We start from the raw sequence: 20,165 nt of genomic DNA, 5'->3' as shown, positions 1-20,165 counted from the left end.
GTGAGAGAGAGAGCCGCGCACACACACAGGCAGAGCCAGAGAGAGACAGAGGCACACAGGCAGTGTGAGAGAGAGCCGCGCACACACACACAGGCAGCGCTAGAGAGAGACAGACGCAGAGAGACAGAGGCACACAGGCAGCCCGAGAGAGAGAGAGCCGCGCACACACACGGGCAGAGCCAGAGAGAGACAGAGGCACACAGGCAGGCAGTGAGAGAGAGAGCCGCGCACACACACAGGCAGAGCCAGAGAGAGACAGACGCAGAGAGACAGAGGCACACAGGCAGCCCGAGAGAGAGAGCCGCGCACACACACAGGCAGAGCCAGAGAGATACAGAGGCACACACACAGACAGATAGATAGATACTTTATTAATCCCAAAGGGAAATTCACATTCTCCAGCAGCAGCATACTGATACAATAAACAATATTAAATTAAAGACTGATAATAATGCAGGTAAAAAAACAGACAATAAGTTTGTATAATGTTAAATGTTAACGTTTAACCCCCCCCCCCCCCCCCCCCCCCCCAAACCCGGTGGAATTGAAGAGTTTCATAGTTTGGGGGAGGAACGATCTCCTCAATCTGTCAGTGGAGCTGAACAGTGACAGCAGTCTGTCGCTGAAGCTGCTCTTCTGTCTGGAGATGATCCTGTTCAGTGGATGCAGTGGATTCTGCATAATTGACAGGAGCCTGCTCAGCGCCCGTCACTCTGCCACAGATGTTAAACTGTCCAGCTCCATGCCAACAACAGAGCCTTCCTTCCTCATCAGTTTGTCCAGGCGTGAGGCGTCTTTCTTCTTAATGCTGCCTCCCCAGCACACCACCGCGTAGTAGAGGGCACTCGCCACAACCGTCTGATAGAACATCTGCAGCATCTTATTGCAGATGTTGAAGGACGCCAGCCTTCTAAGGAAGTATAACCGGCTCTGTCCTTTCTTGCACAGAGCATCAGTATTGGCGGTCCAGTCTAATTTATCATCCAGCTGCACTCCCAAATATTTATAGGTCTACACCATCTGCACACAGTCATCTCTGATGATCACGGGGTCCATGAGGGGTCTGGGCCTCCTAAAATCCATCACCAGTTCCTTGGTTTTGCTGGTGTTCAGGTGTAGGTGGTTTGAGTCGCACCATTTAACAAAGTCCTTGATTAGGTCCCTATACTCCTCCTCCTGCCCACTCCTGATGCAGCCCACGATAGCAGTGTCATCAGCGAACTTTTGCACATGGCAGGACTCCGAGTTGTATTGGAAGTGCGATGTATATAGTTACAGTTGGTGGGCGGGTCTCTGTTAGTTGCTTTTGCGAGCGGGCACATGACCAGGCAGTGTGTATGCTTCGAGAGCAAAGGTGGACACAAAAGCACCATCTAAGAAGAATCATATTTGTCGTGGATGTGAATCACTGTATGCAGCGTGTAAAACAGTTTGCGAGGGGTATTCCATGGTCTTAGCAGTGTCTGTACTTCGATGTGAATCGATGTATGCAGCGTGTAAAACGCTGTATTGTATGTTGCCCTCTCCAGAGTTACATCTTTTCATTCACCTACAGTTGTATCCTCAAAACCAACCCCATTTGGACAACTGTGTCTTTCAGGAAGTGTTCACCCATCAATTCATAATTATGCGGTGTATGCTATGCCGCGGGTTGGCTAGTTTGAAATATTTGGCTGTAGCAGAAGGAATTTTGTTCGTCGAACGGCTGGAGAGCAGTACAATAATGAGTGTCTGCAGGCAACAGTGAAGCATGGTGGAGGTTCCTTGAATGTTTGGGGATGCATTTCTGCAAATGGACTTGGAGATTTGGTCAGGATTAATGGTGTTCTCAATGCTGAGAAATACAGGCAGATATTTATCCATCATGCAATACTATCAGGGAGGCGTATGATTGGCCCCAAATTTATTCAGCAGCAGGACAACGACCCTAAACATACAGCCAAAGTCATTAAGAACTATCTTCAGCGTAAAGAAGAACAAGAAGTCCTGGAAGTGATGGTATGGCCCCCACAGAGCCCTGATCTCAACATCATCAAGTGTGTCTGGGATTACATGAAGAGACAGAAGGATGTGAGGAAGCCTACATCCACAGAAGATCTGTGGTTAGTTCTCCAAGATGTTTGGAACAACCTACCAGCCGAGTTCCTTCAAAAACTGTGTGCAAGTGTACCTAGAAGAATTGATGCTGTTTTGAAGGCAAAGGGTGGTCACACCAAATATTGATTTGATTTAGATTTCTCTTTTGTTCATTCACTGCATTTTGTTGATTGATGAAAATAAATGATTAACACTTCCATTTTTGAAAGCATTCTTTGTTTACAGCATTTTTTCACACCTGCCTAAAACTTTTGCACAGTACTGTACATGTAAAGGTTAATGCAATACAGGACATAATTTGCACTTATACCAAGTAGTGCAGTATTTTCCAAATTGTCTGAAAGTACTGTTCTACTGATGCCAGATAATTCAGTATGATCAGAGATACTACATGAATAAACCTAAAGATGCTGCAGGAGGAAAGTATTAGTTTCAAATGAAATTCAAAGTTTCATGCTCATGGAAATGCACAATACTGATTTATAAAATACTATCTATGAAATGTTCCTGAAATAGCACTCAAGTATGAGATTAGGGCATTAAACACTCTTAGCTGTTTATTAAATGTTTCTGCGTTGATCAGTACCTCTCATTCCTGCACTAGCAATAGGAATCTGACATTCATGACACTTTGTGATACCTGTGTGTGATATTTTTTCTGAGGTTTGGTTTTATTTATTGATTGAAGTCACAACTGCACTAAAAGGTGAAAAGTACTCAATCAGATAAAGATACAAAGTGTATGAAGAATGTATTCTTTATTTTTTAGACATTCAATCTTTGCAAGCACTTAATAAATCAGAACAATTGGTATTAGATATGAGTTGAATATAGATACTCGGTTGATGCTGGTTTTTGAGGAAGGAGTAAATTACTGCCTCAATTACATTTACATGTGCATCACTTGTGGGAGTTAATCCATCGGGCAGTGAGAGAGGTCTGTGGGAGTGCAGGTTTAGGTAAGAATAGTGAAAAGTTAGTATAGGTTAGTGTGGAGCATAAACTTGCTGACTTTTATTAAGCATTGAAATCAGAATACACCAGTTGAGTATGGTTCACGGAGTAAAATCGATCACTAGGGTGTAGGAAATGTCCGCAGATACTGACAGAGGTGGCAGATTGAAAGGGTTGTTGTGGGGCGCATCTGATGGGTCCTGATGAAGAGCAGAGAAAGAGACAGAGGAACATGTGAGTTTATGTTTCCAAGTTGAATTTTAACCATTTATTGGATTATTTACAATGTAAGAAATACCAAATTTATTTGTTGTGATAATTAACATCCACAAAACCCTGTTGTATGGATTATTTATTGGTTGGACTACACTTTATTGATGGACGCTGTTTATTTTAATAAAAGTACTTTGCACCACCTCTGCTTGTTATCTATCCTCATTGCCTGGCTCATCCTTGGTTCATGACTATGATGGTCTTAGATTCAAGGAGTTTGCCGCCTGCAGCCAACCTGGACTATCACAGACCAAGCTTAAGAAAAATGAATAAATTAAACTTTTAAAACCCTGCCACTGTCACAGTAGAACAGATCCCATCTGTTTCAGGAGGAGTCCCTAAGCCATCTATCCTACACCAAGATGTGAGCCACACATTAAGCATTCTGATGTCTTCAGGCTTACCTGAACTGGTAGGTGGCACAGGCAGAACTTGAGAGGATATTGCCTTGTCAGTTCTGCTACTCCTTGGCATTTAGCTCTTAAAACCTGGATTGCAGAACTGACAGAGTACCCTTGTGTATGTCATTTGTTCTGACATGAATATTGAAACCAGATCCATCCCAGCTCTGGCCAAAAACCTACCCACATTTCCAGAGAGGTCTCCTACCTGTGCACCTGGAAGGCAACCCACCCCACAAGTCTCTCAGTCTCTAGAGCAAACCTGCATCTCAATCCCCCTAAAGCTCTTTTAAATAATTTAAAATGTTTAGAGGGAAATGTTATAGTCATAAGTTACTTTTACTGCCTATATATTAATGTTGATAATCTTACAAATAGCAGAGCACAAGAACAGGAGTTTTTGAAAATAGTCAGCGACTGCTTTTTAACACAGTATATGTTAAAGCACCAATGAGAGGAGAATAAGGTCTAGATTTAGTGTTTTCTAATAATCAGGATAACGTTCATGGAGTGGATTTGATGGAACCATTGGAATCTAGTGATCATAATATAATACATTTCACAGTGTTTTAGCAGAGCACATTCTTAACAACTACAGTGATCCCTCGCTATATCGCGCTTCGCCTTTCGCGGCTTCACTCTATCACGGATTTTATATGTAAGCATATTTAAATATATATCGCGGATTTTTTGCTGGTTCGTGGATTTCTGAGGACAATGGGTCTTTAAATTTCTGGTACATGCTTCCTCAGTTGGTTTGCCCAGTTGATTTCATACAAGGGACGCTATTGGCAGATGGCTGAGAAGCTACCCAACTTACTTTTCTCTCTCTCTCTCTTGCGCTGACTTTCTCTGATCCTAATGTAGGGGGTGTGAGCAGGGGGGCTGTTCGCACACCTAGACGATACGGACGCTCGTCTAAAAATGCTGAAAGATTATCTTCACGTTGCTATCTTCTGTGCAGCTGCTTCCTGAAGCGACATGCTGCACGGTGCTTCGCATACTTAAAAGCTCGAAGGGCACGTATTGATTTTTGACTGTTTGTTTTTTTCTCTCTCTCTCTCTCTCTCTCTCTCTCTCTCTCTCTCTCTCCCTGCTCCTGATGGAGGGGGTGTGAGCTGCCGCCTTCAACAGCTTTGTGCCGTGGTGCTTCGCATACTTAAAAGCCAAACAGCCCTATTGATTTGTTTGCTTTACTCTGTCTTTCTGACAGTCTGTGCTCCTGACGCGCACTCCTTTGAAGAGGAAGATATGTTCGCATTCTTTTAATTGTGAGACAGAACTGTCATCTCTGTCTTGTCATGGAGCACAGTTTAAACTTTTGAAAAAGAGACAAATGTTTGTTTGCAGTGTTTGAAAAACGTTCCTGTCTCTCTACAACCTCCTGTGTTTCTGCGCAAATCTGTGACCCAAGCATGACAATATAAAAATAACCATATAAACATATGTTTTCTACTTCGCGGATTTTCTTATTTCGCGGGTGGCTCTGGAACGCAACCCCCGCGATGGAGGAGGGATTACTGTATAACTGTTAACATTACGTTAAGTATAGACCAAATTTTGAGCAAATGTGGCAAAGTCTAAAAGGGATAAAATGGAATAAAATATTTGATTGTAAAGACAGTTACTCATGTAAAATGTTTGCATTTGGAAATTTAAAGAAAAATCAGCAGTAGGTAAATATTGGAATGCATTGATATGCACTGAGTCTTACATGTAACCACTCCACCAATGAACTGACACCCTAAAAGCTGATGCCAGAGACAGGTAGAGGATTAATAACAAGAAGGACAAAGAAGGTACAATGCCAAGAGGTACTAATCATTAGCATAATGAATAAGGGACACGGATGAACAGAAATTAATTAGTGGTCTTTACTAATTTTGCAACAAAGGTTGCAAAATGCAATTAGGTGTTACCCATTAGCATCTTAGGAGTGTCAGAACATCTTGTCTGTGTTAAGAAATACATAACAGTGGCTCTTTCCACAGACAGAAAACAGCTGTTTGCTATCTTTAATAAATGTCTAAACTGGAACTTTTGGACTCTACATGATTTCCTGGCTTTATATATTACTAGCAAGCCCGCGATTCTCGAAAGAATCGCAAATCCAAGAATGGCAATCACTTTCTCTTCCCTCCGATATTTGGAAGGATGAAATATCATGGAGGGTAGGTGTGTCCTGGGAAAGTTCATTTAATTAAATAAACATATTTGTACTAAAGCGGTTTCTTTTTGGAGCTGTGACTCATCTGGTTCTGGTGTTTCAGAAGCGCGTTGTAGGCGCCTTCGTTTATTGTTTTTATTCATGCAGTCTCTTTTTTGTTTTTCTATGGCTGTGTCGTCAGTGAGAAGTTGTTTGCTGACGGCGGCGGATTCGCGTGCTGAAGTGACCATAGCGGCGGATCCGGGCATGGAGGGCCACATTACTAAACGAACGTGGTATATGCGGTGGTGTGGGCGGTCGCATTCGGGCAGCTGTACAACCTGGCATGCACGCTTTACCTCAGGTGTAGTTCACAGGTCGTAGCCATGGTAAAGTTTTCATTTAATTAAATAAACCTATTTGTACTAAAGCGGTTTCTTTGTGTGGGCGCCTTCGTTCATTGTTTTTATCCATACAGGCTTGTTTACAGGTCGTAGCCATACGGGCTCGTGTTTGTATTACTAATCGTTGAGCTCCTTCCATTTGGAGCCGTGCCTCCTTTGCCTCTGCTGTGTCAGAAGCGCGTTGTGGGCGTGCTCGTTCATTGTGTTTATCCATATGGGCTCATTTTGTATTTCCGTTAGTTGAGCTCTTTCATTGTGGAGCCGTGACATCTTTGCTTCTGGTGTGTCTGAAGCGCATTGTAGGAGCCTCCGTGTATTGTTTTTATCCATGCGGTCTCGTATTTGTTGTCTGGAGCTGTGACTTCTTTGCGTGTGGTGTTTTTGAAGAGCGTTGTAGGAGCCTCCGTTTATTGTTTTTATCTATGCGGTCTCATCTTTGTTGTTCTGTGGCTGTGTCGTTAGGTAGACGTCGTTTACTGTTAGGAATCATAATTGAACATGCCACACAGACTGCTGGCACAGTGGATTAGAGCAAGTTTAGTTTACAGGTTGTGTTGTTTGGGCGCCACCTACTGACTCTGGGAAGCCGCTGCGTTTGACTCTGGGGCGCCGCGGCGCAGTGCGCATGCACTTCGGTGCGTCCGCCGTACATAAATTAAACTGCCGTTTAGTAATATAGATTGGATATTATTGGTTGGGTGTTTTTATTCTACCACAACTGTTTTTATTCTACCACAACTGAAATGCACCAAATGGTTATTCATTTTTTCATAAATCAAGAGCTACTGGTCAAGGAGATGGCCTTGGGATAATTCTCCATGATGAGGTCCTAACTACTTCTAACAAGTAGGTGAATTTACCTCCTTTGAGGCATTCGTATTTGTTAAAACAGATTCTAGTACAGTCAACAGATCAGCAATTTGACAGCTTTTTATCTGATTTATGTCCAAAGAATGATCATATAGTGTTGAAGGGGAATTTTAATATACACATTGATTTGGAAATGAACACTTCAAGCAAGATTTTACTCATTTGATAAACTCAGTAGGATTTTTCCAGATTGTCAGTTGCCTGACTCATTGTTAAAATTACAAATTAGATTTAATTATTACTTACAGAGAATTTAAATATTTCTCCATTAAATTATTTCTGATCAGTACAATTACATTGATTTTATTTTATACACTTTCCAATGTTTGAAGATAATTTCTGCTGATTTAAATAGCTTTTGAAAAACATTATTGGACTTTCTGTAGGAAACGATAAAATATATTTTTCATGAAATAACTGCTAGTCTTAGACATAATGAAACATCTATCACTCTTTTAAATGATTTAAAAATCTGGTGCTACATTTTCCTTCCTCTCCAAGCTCCCTAGTCTGCATGCACTAACCACACCTCATCTTCAAAGGTTATAATAAATATAGAAAAAACGTATTTTAGAATAATAGATTGGAATTTTCTTAACTTCTACAAAAACCCCCATAGTACATGACTCAAACTAATTACCTCCATACTTTTCTGCATTGTCTTCTGTTTTGATTTTGCTTTCCAAGTACATTATCTGCAGGAGAGAAATAACATTTAGCTTTTATCAGTTTGTAATATTAATGGGACTGGTTTCAGGGTTTTCCCTGAGCGATACCCTGTGGCTCCCTATTCCCTCTGGTAAAACATATAGCAAAACTGACACAGACAGACACGGGAGACACACTGATAAAATAAATAAACGTTTAATTTCTATTTCTTCCCACAGGCACAACACAGTCCCCACAATACTTTTGTCTCTTATTCCTCCTCCACTCCTCCTCCCGACTCTGGCCTCCAGAGTAGTGGCTGCTGGCTCCTTTTATAATTCACCTGGAAGTGCTCTAGGTGCTTGATGACTTCTTTTCCAGCTGCAGCACCCCCTGGCGGTGCCTGCAGATTCCAACAGGGTTGCACCAAACTCCAACTCCCATGAAGTCCTGCGGGAGTCTGAGGCACTGCTGTAACCCAGGGGGGTTGGCATCTAGCGTCCCCGCGGAGGTAACGTACTGGCCACACAGAAGCAAAGACTATCTGCCAATAGTTTGAATATTGTGAGGCTCACTAAATTCCTCTTTACTTAGTATTTATTTGGATTAACTTTATTAAATTCAGTATTATGATTATTTACTTGTGATGAAAATTCTTTTCATTAGGTTATATTTTTTATTGAAGATTATAAATAGGAGACATAATTAAAGGAAACTTGCATATTGTGCTTGCCACCTACAGATTTCATTTTTTTCCATTAGAATATAAGTTAGCTAAATAAAACCAGAAACTGGATTAAAGTGACCATCTATTTTATACCTAGTGTTAATATTAATTAGGGGTATCCACAATGAAAAAGGTCTAACATCTCATGGGACATTAATAAGTGGACCAATGCAACAGCTGGGATCAATCTGTAACTTTCAGCAATTACAGATGAAGTATTGGAATAATGACTAAAAATAATCAGGTACAAGCTGCTTTATCTTGATCATTGTAGATAACCGCAGATAAGTATAAACTTAGAATTTGGGCTGTTGTAAATATCTGCAAACAAAGGAAATGTCTAACACGAAGGAGAAACAAACCATACAAGAAGGAGATCAAGCAATGGATCAGGCCATCAACCAATTGAACCTCTGTTTAATGTAACATATTCAAGTTCCAGTTAAAGGGATCATGGATCCCTAATGCAAACAAGTCAATGAAAAGTTTGTGTTATCTGCTGTTAACCAAAAACGAAAAATGATCTTCTTGGTCCTTGAATTGTAGAAGGTATCCACCAGTGCTTGAGTATCATTACTTTCCTACAGCACAGTCTTTCTAAGAGGATTTCAACTGTGAAGTGATGGGTAATATAAGAAGAAAAGTTAATTATCTGCACGCACAATAAGACAATTGATCTTTTAACAACATATACTTATTCAATATTTGTTTTTATTAAGGGAACTACTGCAAGATTATTCTGAATTTCATTTGTTTTGGATTTAACTTGTACAGTATATGAATGGGTATAAATAATAGCAAATAGTTTAGAATAAATGATTAGCATAACATGTTCAGCACCTAGTGCAAAAACAATGTGCACGAGGTAACAATTTTTGGAATAAATTCATTTTATAGACCCATTGACACTTGGTGTGAGAGGGCAATATTGCTGCATTTAAGGATTCATGGTTGTATGCAATCTGGACAGCGTCCACTACCTACCTGACAGCTACTGTATGTAAGAGACTAGCACTAGAACTAGCATTAGAGACTAGCACAACATTAACATTAACAAGATAAAAAATGGAGTCAAATGGTGTGGCAGGCCGTCTGCTCGTCTCGTTAATTTATGTTTTAATTTTGTTTCCATGTGTTAGTATATCCTAGCGGCTATTGTCCATGATTGCATTCAATCACGCAATCCCAACATGACACGCTCCCAACAGCGGCACCAAAGGTGAGTCGGCATTGCTGCTAAACAATGGCAGCTTAATTTTTCCTCACCAGGCTTGAACTCTTGATGCTTGGGAGTTGTCTTTGATGCATGTTCCCTTCTACAGGACGCAAGCCCTGGCCCTCAGGCGTTGGAAACCAGATTTAATTTCCCCAGTGTGTGTTCTAGGGGAGTAAACACTGCTAATCTTCACAGGCTCACCCGAAACTCACCCCACAGCAAGCTTTTCTATGTTTATCAAGGCTGCTCTCCTAAACATGAACATGTCAGTGTCTAATAAAACTCTTATCATGCAAGACTTTATTTTCTCAAAAAAACTGGACTTCTTTTTCATCCCTAAGACTTGGATTGTTAATGGTAACTTTTCTTGTTTTACTGACTTGTTACCACCAGGTTTTTCATTTTTGAAATCTCCTTGGCTGTCTTGCTAAGGTAGAGTGGGGGAGGGGGCAGGGGGGTGTTTGTGGGCATTGCCACTGTTTTTAAAAGTTTGTTTTTGTGTCAGAGCCTTATAAGAGGTCTGTTTAGAAGGTTTGAACTGCAATTTTTTGAAGTATGTAGTTCTTCTTTGTTGCGTGCTGTGGTTTATAGGCCTCCTATAATTAATGATATGTTAGTTTCTGAATTCTCTGATCTCTTGACTGATATTACTCTCTCCTATGATAAAGTATTTATTGTTGGTGATTTTCATATACACGTTTGTTGTCATTCTAAACATTCGGTTAATGTCTTTTTATCATTATTGGAGTCATTTGATTTTATCCAGCATATTAATGCTCCAACTCATTATCTTGGGCACACCCTTGATCTCGTTCTTACATGTAATATTACAGTTAATAATATTGATATATGTGATGTTGTTATTACTGATCATAAAATCTAATGATGGATGTGAATATTACTGTTGATGTTACTACTATGTGTTGCACGCTGTTCTCACTTTATAATTCTAATATATCTGATTTTAAAACCATGTTTTCCAGTTTGGATCTACAAAGGCCAGTGTGATAATATTGATGATTCTTTCTTAACTTTAAATTCATCATATAAAATGGTTTTAGACCTAATTTTTCCCCTCAAAATATACTGCAAAATGGAAAGACCTCCTTGGCTGAATGAGACCAGATAGATAGATAGATAGATAGATAGATAGATAGATAGATAGATAGATAGATAGATAGATAGATAGATAGATAGATAGATAGATAGATAGATAGATAGATAGATAGATAGATAGATAGATAGATAGATAGATAGATACTTTATTAATCCCCAATCTATCTATCTATCTAAGGGAAATTCACATACTCCAGCAGCAGCATACTGATAAAAACACAGTGCAAGTTAAAAAAAAAAAAGAAGCAAGGTGGAGAGTGCGAGGCAGGTATAACAGACAATAATCTTGTTTAGTGTTAACGTTTACTCCCCCGGGTGGAACTGAAGAGTTGCATAGTGTGGGGAAGGAACGATCTCCTCAGTCTGTCAGTGGAGCAGGACAGTGACAGAAGTCTGTCGCTGAAGCTGCTCCTATATCTGTAGAGAGATACTGTTCAGTGGATGCAGTGGATTCTCCATGATTGACAGAAGCCTGCTCAGCGCCCGTCGCTCCGCCACAGATGTCAAACTGTCCAGCTCCGTGCCTACAATAGAGCCTGCCTTCCTCACCAGTTTGTCCAGGCGTGAGGTGTCCCCCTTCTTTATGCTGCCTCCCCAGCACACCACCACATAGAAGAGGGTGCTCACCACAACCATCTGGTAGAACATCTGCAGCATCTTATTGCAGATGTTGAAAGACACCAGCCTTCTAAGGAAGTATAGTCGGCTCTGTCCTTTCTTACACAGAGCATCAGTATTGGCAGTCCAGTCTAATTTATCATCCAGCTGCACTCCCAGGTATTTATAGGTCTGCTCCATCTGCACACAGTCACCTCTGATGATCACGGGGTCCATGAGGGGTCTGGGCCTCCTAAAATCCACCACCAGCTCCTTGGTTTTGCTGGTGTTCAGGTGTAGGTGGTTTGTGTCGCACTATTTAACAAAGTCATTGATTAGGTCCCTATACTCCTCCTCCTGCCCACTCCTGATGCAGCCCACAATAGCAGTGTCGTCAGCGAACGTTTGCCCGTGGCAGGACTCCGAGTTGTATTGGAAGTCCGATGTATATAGGCTGAACAGGATGGGAGAAAGCACAGTCCCCTGCGGCGCTCCTGTGCTGCTGACCACAATGTCAGACCTGCAGTTCCCGAGACGCACATACTGAGGTCTGTCTGTAAGAGAGTCCACGATCCATGCCACCAGGTATGAATCTACTCCCATCTCTGTCAACTTGTCACTAAGGAGCCGAGGTTGAATGGTGTTGAAGGCGCTAGAGAAGTCCAGAAACATAATTCTCACAGCACCACTGACTCTGTCCAAGTGGGAGAGGGATCAGTGTAGCATATAGATGATGACATCCTCCACTCCCACCTTCTCCTAGTATGCGAACTGCAGAGGGCTGAGGGCGTGGCAGACCTGTAGCCTCAGGTGGTGAAGCAGCAGTCACTCCATGGGCTTCATCACATGTGATGTCAGAGCGACAGGACGTGGTACCTTTGGGACTGGGGTGATGCAAGATATTTTCTAAAGCCTCGGGACTCTCCCCTGTTCCAGGCTCAGGTTGAAGATACGCTGTAGAGGACTCCCCAGCTCCAATGCACAGGCCTTCAGCAATTGTGGCGATACTCCATCTAGACCCACTGCTTTGCTGGCACGAAGTCTCCTCAGCTCTCTGCTTACCTGGGCTGCTGTAATTGTGGGAGGGGGGAAACTCTCTCCTATGCTGGTATCAGCAGAAGGCTGGGTGGAGAATGCAGTACTCTGAGGTGAGAGTGGGTTAGGGTGGTCAAACTTGTTAAAGAAGTTGTTCATCAGGTTTGCTCTCTTCATGTCTCTCTCGATGGTGGCACCCCACTTTGAGCTGCAGCCAGTGATGATCTTCATCCCATCCCACACTTCCTTCTTGCTGTTATTCTGCAACTTCTGCTCCAGCTTTCTCCTGTACTGCTCCTTCACCTCCCTGAGCTGGACTCGGAGTTCCTTCTGCACGTGCTTGAGCTCATGTTGATCACCGCCTTTAAAAGCCATTTTTTTCTGGTTCAAAAGGCCCTTGATGTCACTTGTAATCCATGGCTTGTTGTTAGCATAGCAGCTTACTGTTTTTTACTTTAAGTACAATGTCCATACAGAAGTTGATGCAGTCAATAGTGCAGTCAACAACCTCCTCAATGTTCTCACTATATGATCCCTGCAGGATATCCCAGTCCGTAGTTCCAAAGTAGTCTCTCAGAGCCTGCTCTGCCTCAGGGGACCACGTTCTGAATGAGCGTGTGGTTATAGGTAGCTCCCTCACTCTTGGTTTGTAGTGAGGCTGAAGCAGAACCAGGTTATGATCTGCTTTCCCAAGCGCAGGCAGCGGGGTGGTGCTATATGCGTCCTTAACGTTTGCATACAGTAGGTCAATAGTCCTATTTCCCTGGGTGTTACAATCCACATACTGGGAGAAGGCAGGTAATGTTTTGTCCAGCATCACATGGTTAAAGTCTCCAGCGATTAGTACAAGCGCCTCGGGGTGCTGTGTTTGTAGTTTAGCAACAGCAGAGTGGATGATGTCACCCGCTATCTCCACGTCCGAGCAAGGAGGGATGTAAACAATAACAACTGATAGTTTAACAACTGAAACAATAACAAGCAACTGATGTTTGTCTGTAGCATTGCTGAACTGAGGTGGAAGAAATACCAGCTGACCGTATCTGCACAGATTTTTAGGATTTTTGTGTTTAACTTCCAGAAGGCAGTTAAAAACATGAATATGATTACTTCTGTGATTTGGTATGATCTCATTCTAAAAAATCCAGGGTCTTATTTAAGGTGTCACACACATGCGATTAGGGGATGGTTAAGTTCAGGGTGGTAAAACGATAGAAAAAGGGTTGCTGATGAGTATTAATGCTTTCTCTCTTCTCCCTACAAACCTAAAGAAGAATAAACAAAGTTCTTCTCACTTCCTTCCCGTCCTGATGACCTCACCCTACTTCCTGTCGGCTTAATATAAAACCAAGTTCATTCACCTTTTCATTTGTCTTTAGGTAAGACCTGTATCAGTCCTTTGTGAGCGCTACAACTACAATATATGGGGAGGATCCCCAAATCTTTGTTTTGTCTGGCAACCTAGTTATTTATAAAGGCAAATAACGCACCTATTCACCCCCATTCAGAGATGGGATTAATTAGTACTGTTCATTCATGTGAGCAGTATCATTCATTCTTTGTCCACAAAATCAATTCTGTCTGCTTTGGCATTGTTTCAGCTGGCTATGTACTTCCTGTTGTTAATCATGGCGTTATTTTATATCATCTATATGCTACACCGATCCCTCTCCCACTTGGACAGAGGCAGTGGTGCTGTAAGAATTATGTTTCTAGACTTCTCTAGCGCCTTCAACACAATCCAACCTCTGCTCCTTAGGGACAAGCTGACAGAGATGGGAGTAGATTCATACCTGGTGGCATGGATTGTGGACTATCTTAAAGACAGACCTCAGTATGTGCGTCTTGGGAACTGCACGTCTGACATTGTGGTCAGCAACACAGGAGCACCGCAGGGGACTGTACTTTCTCCGGTCCTGTTCAGCCTATATACATCGGACTTCCAATACAACTCGGAGTCCTGCCACGTGCAAAAGTTCGCTGACGACACTGCTATCGTTGGCTGCATCAGGAGTGGGCAGGAGGAGGAGTATAGGGACCTAATCAATGACTTTGTTAAATAGTGCGACACAAACCACCTACACCTGAACACCAGCAAAACCAAGGATCTGGTGGTGGATTTTAGGAGGCCCAGACCCCTCATGGACCCCGTGATCATCAGAGGTGACTGTGTACAGATGGTGCAGACCTATAAATACCTGGGAGTGCAGCTGGATGATAAATTAGACTAGACTGCCAATACTGATGCTCTGTGTAAGAAAGGACAGAGCCGGTTATACTTCCTTAGAAGGCTGGCGTCCTTCAACATCTGCAATAAGATGCTGCATATATTCTATCAGATGGTTGTGGCGAGCACCCTCTTCTATGCGGTGGTGTGCTGGGGAGGCAGCATTAAGAAGAAAGACGCCTCACGCCTGGAAAAACTGATGAGGAAGGCAGGCTCTATTGTTGGCATGGAGCTGGACAGTTTAACATCTGTGGCAGAGCGACGGGCGCTAAGTAGGCTCCTATCAATTATGGAGAATCCACTGCATCCACTAAACAGTGTCATCTCCAGACAGAAGAGCAGCTTCAGTGACAGACTGCTGTCACTGTCCTGCTCCACTGACAGACTGAGGAGATCATTCCTCCCCCAAACTATGCGACTCTTCAATTCCACCCAGGGGGGTAAACGTTAACATTATACAAAGTTATTGTCTGTTTTTACCTGCATTATTATCAATCTTTAATTTAATATTGTTTTTTGTATCAGTATGCTGCTCCTGGAGTATGTGAATTTCCCCTTGGGATTAATAAAGTATCTATCTATCTTTTTTGGAATTCTTTGATGTTATTTCACTTTCACAGCTAAAAAGTACCATTGAGATAGTTAGACCTACTTTTTGTCCTCATGATGTTTGATGCATTTGAGGTGTTTGATGTGCTGGCCCCAGGATTGTTGGATATTATAAATGATTCTATTAGTGAGGGGACTGTGCTCTAATTTTTTAAACATGCAGTGGTGTGACTATGACCCTGTCTTAAAAAGACACAAGATAGATTCTGCTGTTAGTCAATTTTCGCCTGATTTCTCAATTGCCATTTTTGGCTAATATATTATAAAGAACTATTTATAATCAATTGATTGATTATCTTAAAATCAATAATTTTTTTGAGGTCTACGAATCTGGCTTTAGGCATTATCATGGTGCTGAGACAGCCCTCCTGAAAGTATTTAAAGACATCTCTCTTATTACTGACTCAGGAGGTGCTACAGTCCTTGTCTTCCTAGACCTAAATACAGCTTTTGATACTATTGACCATGAGATCTTGCTGTTACGGCTTGAGCATCTGGTGGGGCTAAAAGGGGCTGCTCTTACCTCTTGTCTTTCAGTTCCTCTTTCTCATCTGCTGCTCCTGTTAAATGTAGTGTTCCTCAGGGATCCATTTTGGGTCCTATTTTATTTTCTATGTATCTTCATCTTATTGGAGCTATTTTTAGGAAGTTTAATGTTTCTTTTCCTTGTTGTGCTGATTATATTCCTGTGTGCAATTCTACAATGAATCGGTGGCACAGTTATCTCGAAGAACTAAGATTCTGGATAGCTGACAATTTTTTTGAAATCAAAGTAAAACAGAAGTACTGACAGTTGATCCTGCAGCCAAAGCTCAGACTGGTTATGAATTTCTTGGCTCTTTTGTGGACTTTTGCGATCCTTAAATTGAGAATCTTGGGATTATTTTTGATAGTAACCTGTCTTTCAAGAAACAGATTGATTCTGGGGTTGCTTTTTTCAGCTTCGTCTTTTATCCAAGGTTAAGCCTTTTTTGTTATCTCCAAGGGATCTTGAGAAAATGACTCAAGCATTTATCTTTTCTCGGCTTGATTACTGTAACTCATTGTATTCTGGAATCAATAAATCCCTGGTACTCAGGTTGTAGCTGGTTCAGAATGCTTGGTTTTTGGGTGGGGTCAAAAATGTTTGCTTCTGTATCTCCAATTTTCTCCTCAATCACTCTCTTTACATATGATGTAGGCACTAGCAGAAATCTAACATGGTCTTTTGGTTCGATGAATGACTGTCAGTTGTCCCTCAGTGTCATTACTCTTCTTTCAGTGGAACAGCCTCTCTGCACCACTTGCAAAGGTTGTGACTGATGGCATTTCTCCCCACAGGTACATGTGCATGGTCACCCAGATGATTTTGCTTACATTAAAGGTGATGTTATTTTCCTGGCACCACCAAGTCAGAATATTGACCTCTTCTCTGTAAGTCATCTTGTCATTGTTGGTAAACACGTTTATTATGGTGGTGTCATAGGCAAATTTAATGATGGATTTGGAGCTGTGTTTGGCGATACAGTGCGGTAAACAAGGATTATAAACTTACAATAAGATGGAAAATAATGTTTATTTTTGTGTACTTCCACTTTATCTGGATTGGCTATTGTTGGAGGTAGAAATACACAACACATATTATTCATATTCAAAAAGCAAAACTTGCATTTTCCATGTGCTGAGCACTATGCTGAATCCACATGAATGAAAGGATGTTTAGACATACCCCCCTGCTGTAACCTCCCTGCAATTCAGATGCACAGTCTCTCTCATGCATTGTTGTTTGAGCATTGTTTGCCTCAAATCTCATTTGCTCGCTACTTGTGTTTTGTGTGTAACTGGTCAATTTAATGTTCAAGCATTGGGAGAATAGATTCTAAATGTTTTCTTTTAGGAAGTCTAGCACTGCACTTGCTCTCTCTCTCTCGTGCTGGAAGCTGCAGCTCGGTAGATGTGAAACAGTTTGTGACTCACATCTGATTCTGGCTGTTTCTGTTTGCTTTTTAGATGAGCTGAACTCTTTCATAAATCTAGTTCTCTTTACCCCGTTTTCTAAAAGTGTTTGCTGTTGCTTTATATAGGTTTGTGCTTTAATGAGAAGCAGTTAAGTAAAATTTTGATATTTTAAGCTGCAGCACTATAGATGTGAAGGAAATGTAAAACATGCTGCTGATTCTTACTATTCTTTTTGCTTTTTAGCCTCTTAAGCCTAATTGCAGCTTGAAATTGGCAATAAAGTTAAAGGAGAATTTGAATGGTTGTCTGTGGTTGAATTTATTTGACCAGATAGGACATAATTGCACAACATAGAACATGCAGTCTGGAGTTTACACACACATGCGCATACGCTTGGCTCTTATTAATGCCAGCTGCCATTAAGGAACCCATGTAAAAATATCTTCCAAAAAAAACAAACATATTAAGTGGTCAAAGCAATCCCTCCAGGTCTAAGAGAAACCATAAACTGCTATTTCTCGACGAGAAAATAAAAATCTTATAAAAAGTGACTTGATGCATGATTTGATGTAAAGTATACATGATGATGTGCATAGGTTATTTGCAAATAGAAATATTTTAGTGCATTATTTAGTTGACAGATTAGTTATGTGTAAGTACGTCACATGAAAAATGCTTATCCTGACTTTGTTTTTTTTTAATGATAACTTTGTTTGAGTTTGTTTCTTTAAAGAAGAACTCAAGAATTTTAAATGAGTTAATCCCACTGCACTACAGTCATTCTTTTTCAAATATTCAGCTTTTATTAATACGTTTCCTGAAAAAGGTAGTTGCCCTTATTTTTGATGAACATTAGAAACAGAGCTTCTGTTTTACGTGAGATTGAAGTGCATTTTCAGGTCACATTTGAATTGAAATATGTTTAACTTGTTATACCATTTTTATGAACTATATGTCAGTTCCTGAAAGTATTTGAAAAGTATTCATTTAGTATTCAGAATACATTGCATATTTTGAGTATTCAATCAGGATACTAATCTGAATGCATTAAGGACACTATTCTGTATCTATTGTAAGTACTGCCCAACACTTTATATGTGGTTATAATTTGATGATGGCTAATGTCAATCTTTATGAGGATAGTGAAAAGCATGTATGAGATGCACTGAATCTATACCCAAAACCTACTGAATATCTGTAATGGGATTGATTTTAACATGTTTATGAACTATAATATGAATAGATCTCTAGTCATGTTACAACAAAAATTTCCAAATTTCTACAACACTTCTGTAATAATCTAGATTTAGAATTGATAATCCTCTTTCAGAACAATTTATTTACTGAAATGGCTCTGAATGACTGTTTCCAAATGACAGACTGGGATATGATGTCGGAGTCACATGAGGGTGATATTGAAAGGCCCAGTTACTCCCTCACATATATTAACATCTGTGTCCACACTGTGGTACCCTCAAAGACAGCATTTCTTTTCAAACAACAAGCCTTGGATTCCTAAGGATTTAAAAAGTCTCTTGAATGAGAACAAGAGAACATTCAAATAATTAACAAAGAGACTGAATAATTACTGGATTCAAGAAATCTAGGGCTCAAGTGCTAGAAGGGGATATGAACAAAACTAATGCACTGAGTGAATCTCCTATTTCTACCTTCTTCCAATGACTTGTACTCCCACACCATCCCTGCTACATCATCAACTCCTATTACTGAACTACAACTGAATGACCAGTAATGAGTTAATCTCTGACCATCAGTATTGCCTGTCCATAACTGAAAACCATGTGAGGAAACAACTGAGGAAGGAACACAAAGCTGTGGGACCAGATTGAGTCAGTACTCGAGTTCTTAAGGTCAGTGATGACTGATTTTGTGGTATCCTCTGTCACCTATTCAATTTGTCCTTAAGGCTCCAAAAATTGTAGCTGCTGTGGAAAACATTGTGCATTGTTTCTGTTCCAAAGAAGGCAGGTGCCTGTTCATCTAATTTTTACAGACCAGCAGGACTCACATCATGAATACCTGTTCCTGGACTATACAAGTTCTCTTGTGGTAGACCACCTGGACCCGCTTTAATTTGCTTATCGGACAAGGATTGGAGTGGAGGCTGCAATTATCTATCTCCTCCACAAGGTTTGTTCTCCTAGACAAAGCTGGCAGCACTGTCAGTATTATGTTTTTTGATTTCTCCAGGGCCTTCAGTACCATACAGACATCCCTGTTAAGGTGTAAGCTCAGAGATATGCAGGTGGATGTGTGTCTTGGATGATGGACTATCTATGGCAAACCGCAGCTTTTGAGGTTCATTGACTGTGTCTCTGATATTGGTGTGAGCAACACTGAAGCACCACAAGGAACAGCCTTGTCTCCTTTTCTCTTCACTCTGTACAACTCAGGCTATAAATATAATGCCAGGTCATGTAGTTTGCAGAAATTCTCAGATGATTCTGCACTTATGGGATGAAAGAAAGAATAGAAATCAGGTGGAGAACTTTGTTTCTTGGTGCAGAAGGAATTGCTTGTACCTAATGTCAGCAAAGCCAGAGAACTGGTTATTGCATTTTGCTGTAGTAAATAGCCTCTAGCCTCTGTCACAATTAAGGCAGTGTGTGTAAAAAAGGATGCACTTCTAAAAGTAGTTTGGAGTCCATGACAGGTTGGACTGGTCTTATAACATAGAGAAACTATATAAGAAAGGGCAGAGCAGGCTCTTTTTATCTTAGGAGACTGTATTCTTTTCATATGGGTAGTGACATTCTTCACATACATCTGTAATGGCTTGTGTGATTTTGAATGCTATGTTGCAAATCCTCTCCTCTGATACACTAACATGAATTATTCAACAGAAGTGTGTCAAGAAATGCTATTTGGGCTCCTTTATACAGTACCAAT

Source organism: Erpetoichthys calabaricus, chromosome 7, assembly GCF_900747795.2.
Source record: "Erpetoichthys calabaricus chromosome 7, fErpCal1.3, whole genome shotgun sequence".
Lineage (NCBI taxonomy): Eukaryota > Metazoa > Chordata > Cladistia > Polypteriformes > Polypteridae > Erpetoichthys > Erpetoichthys calabaricus.
This window is presented reverse-complemented; position numbering follows the sequence as displayed.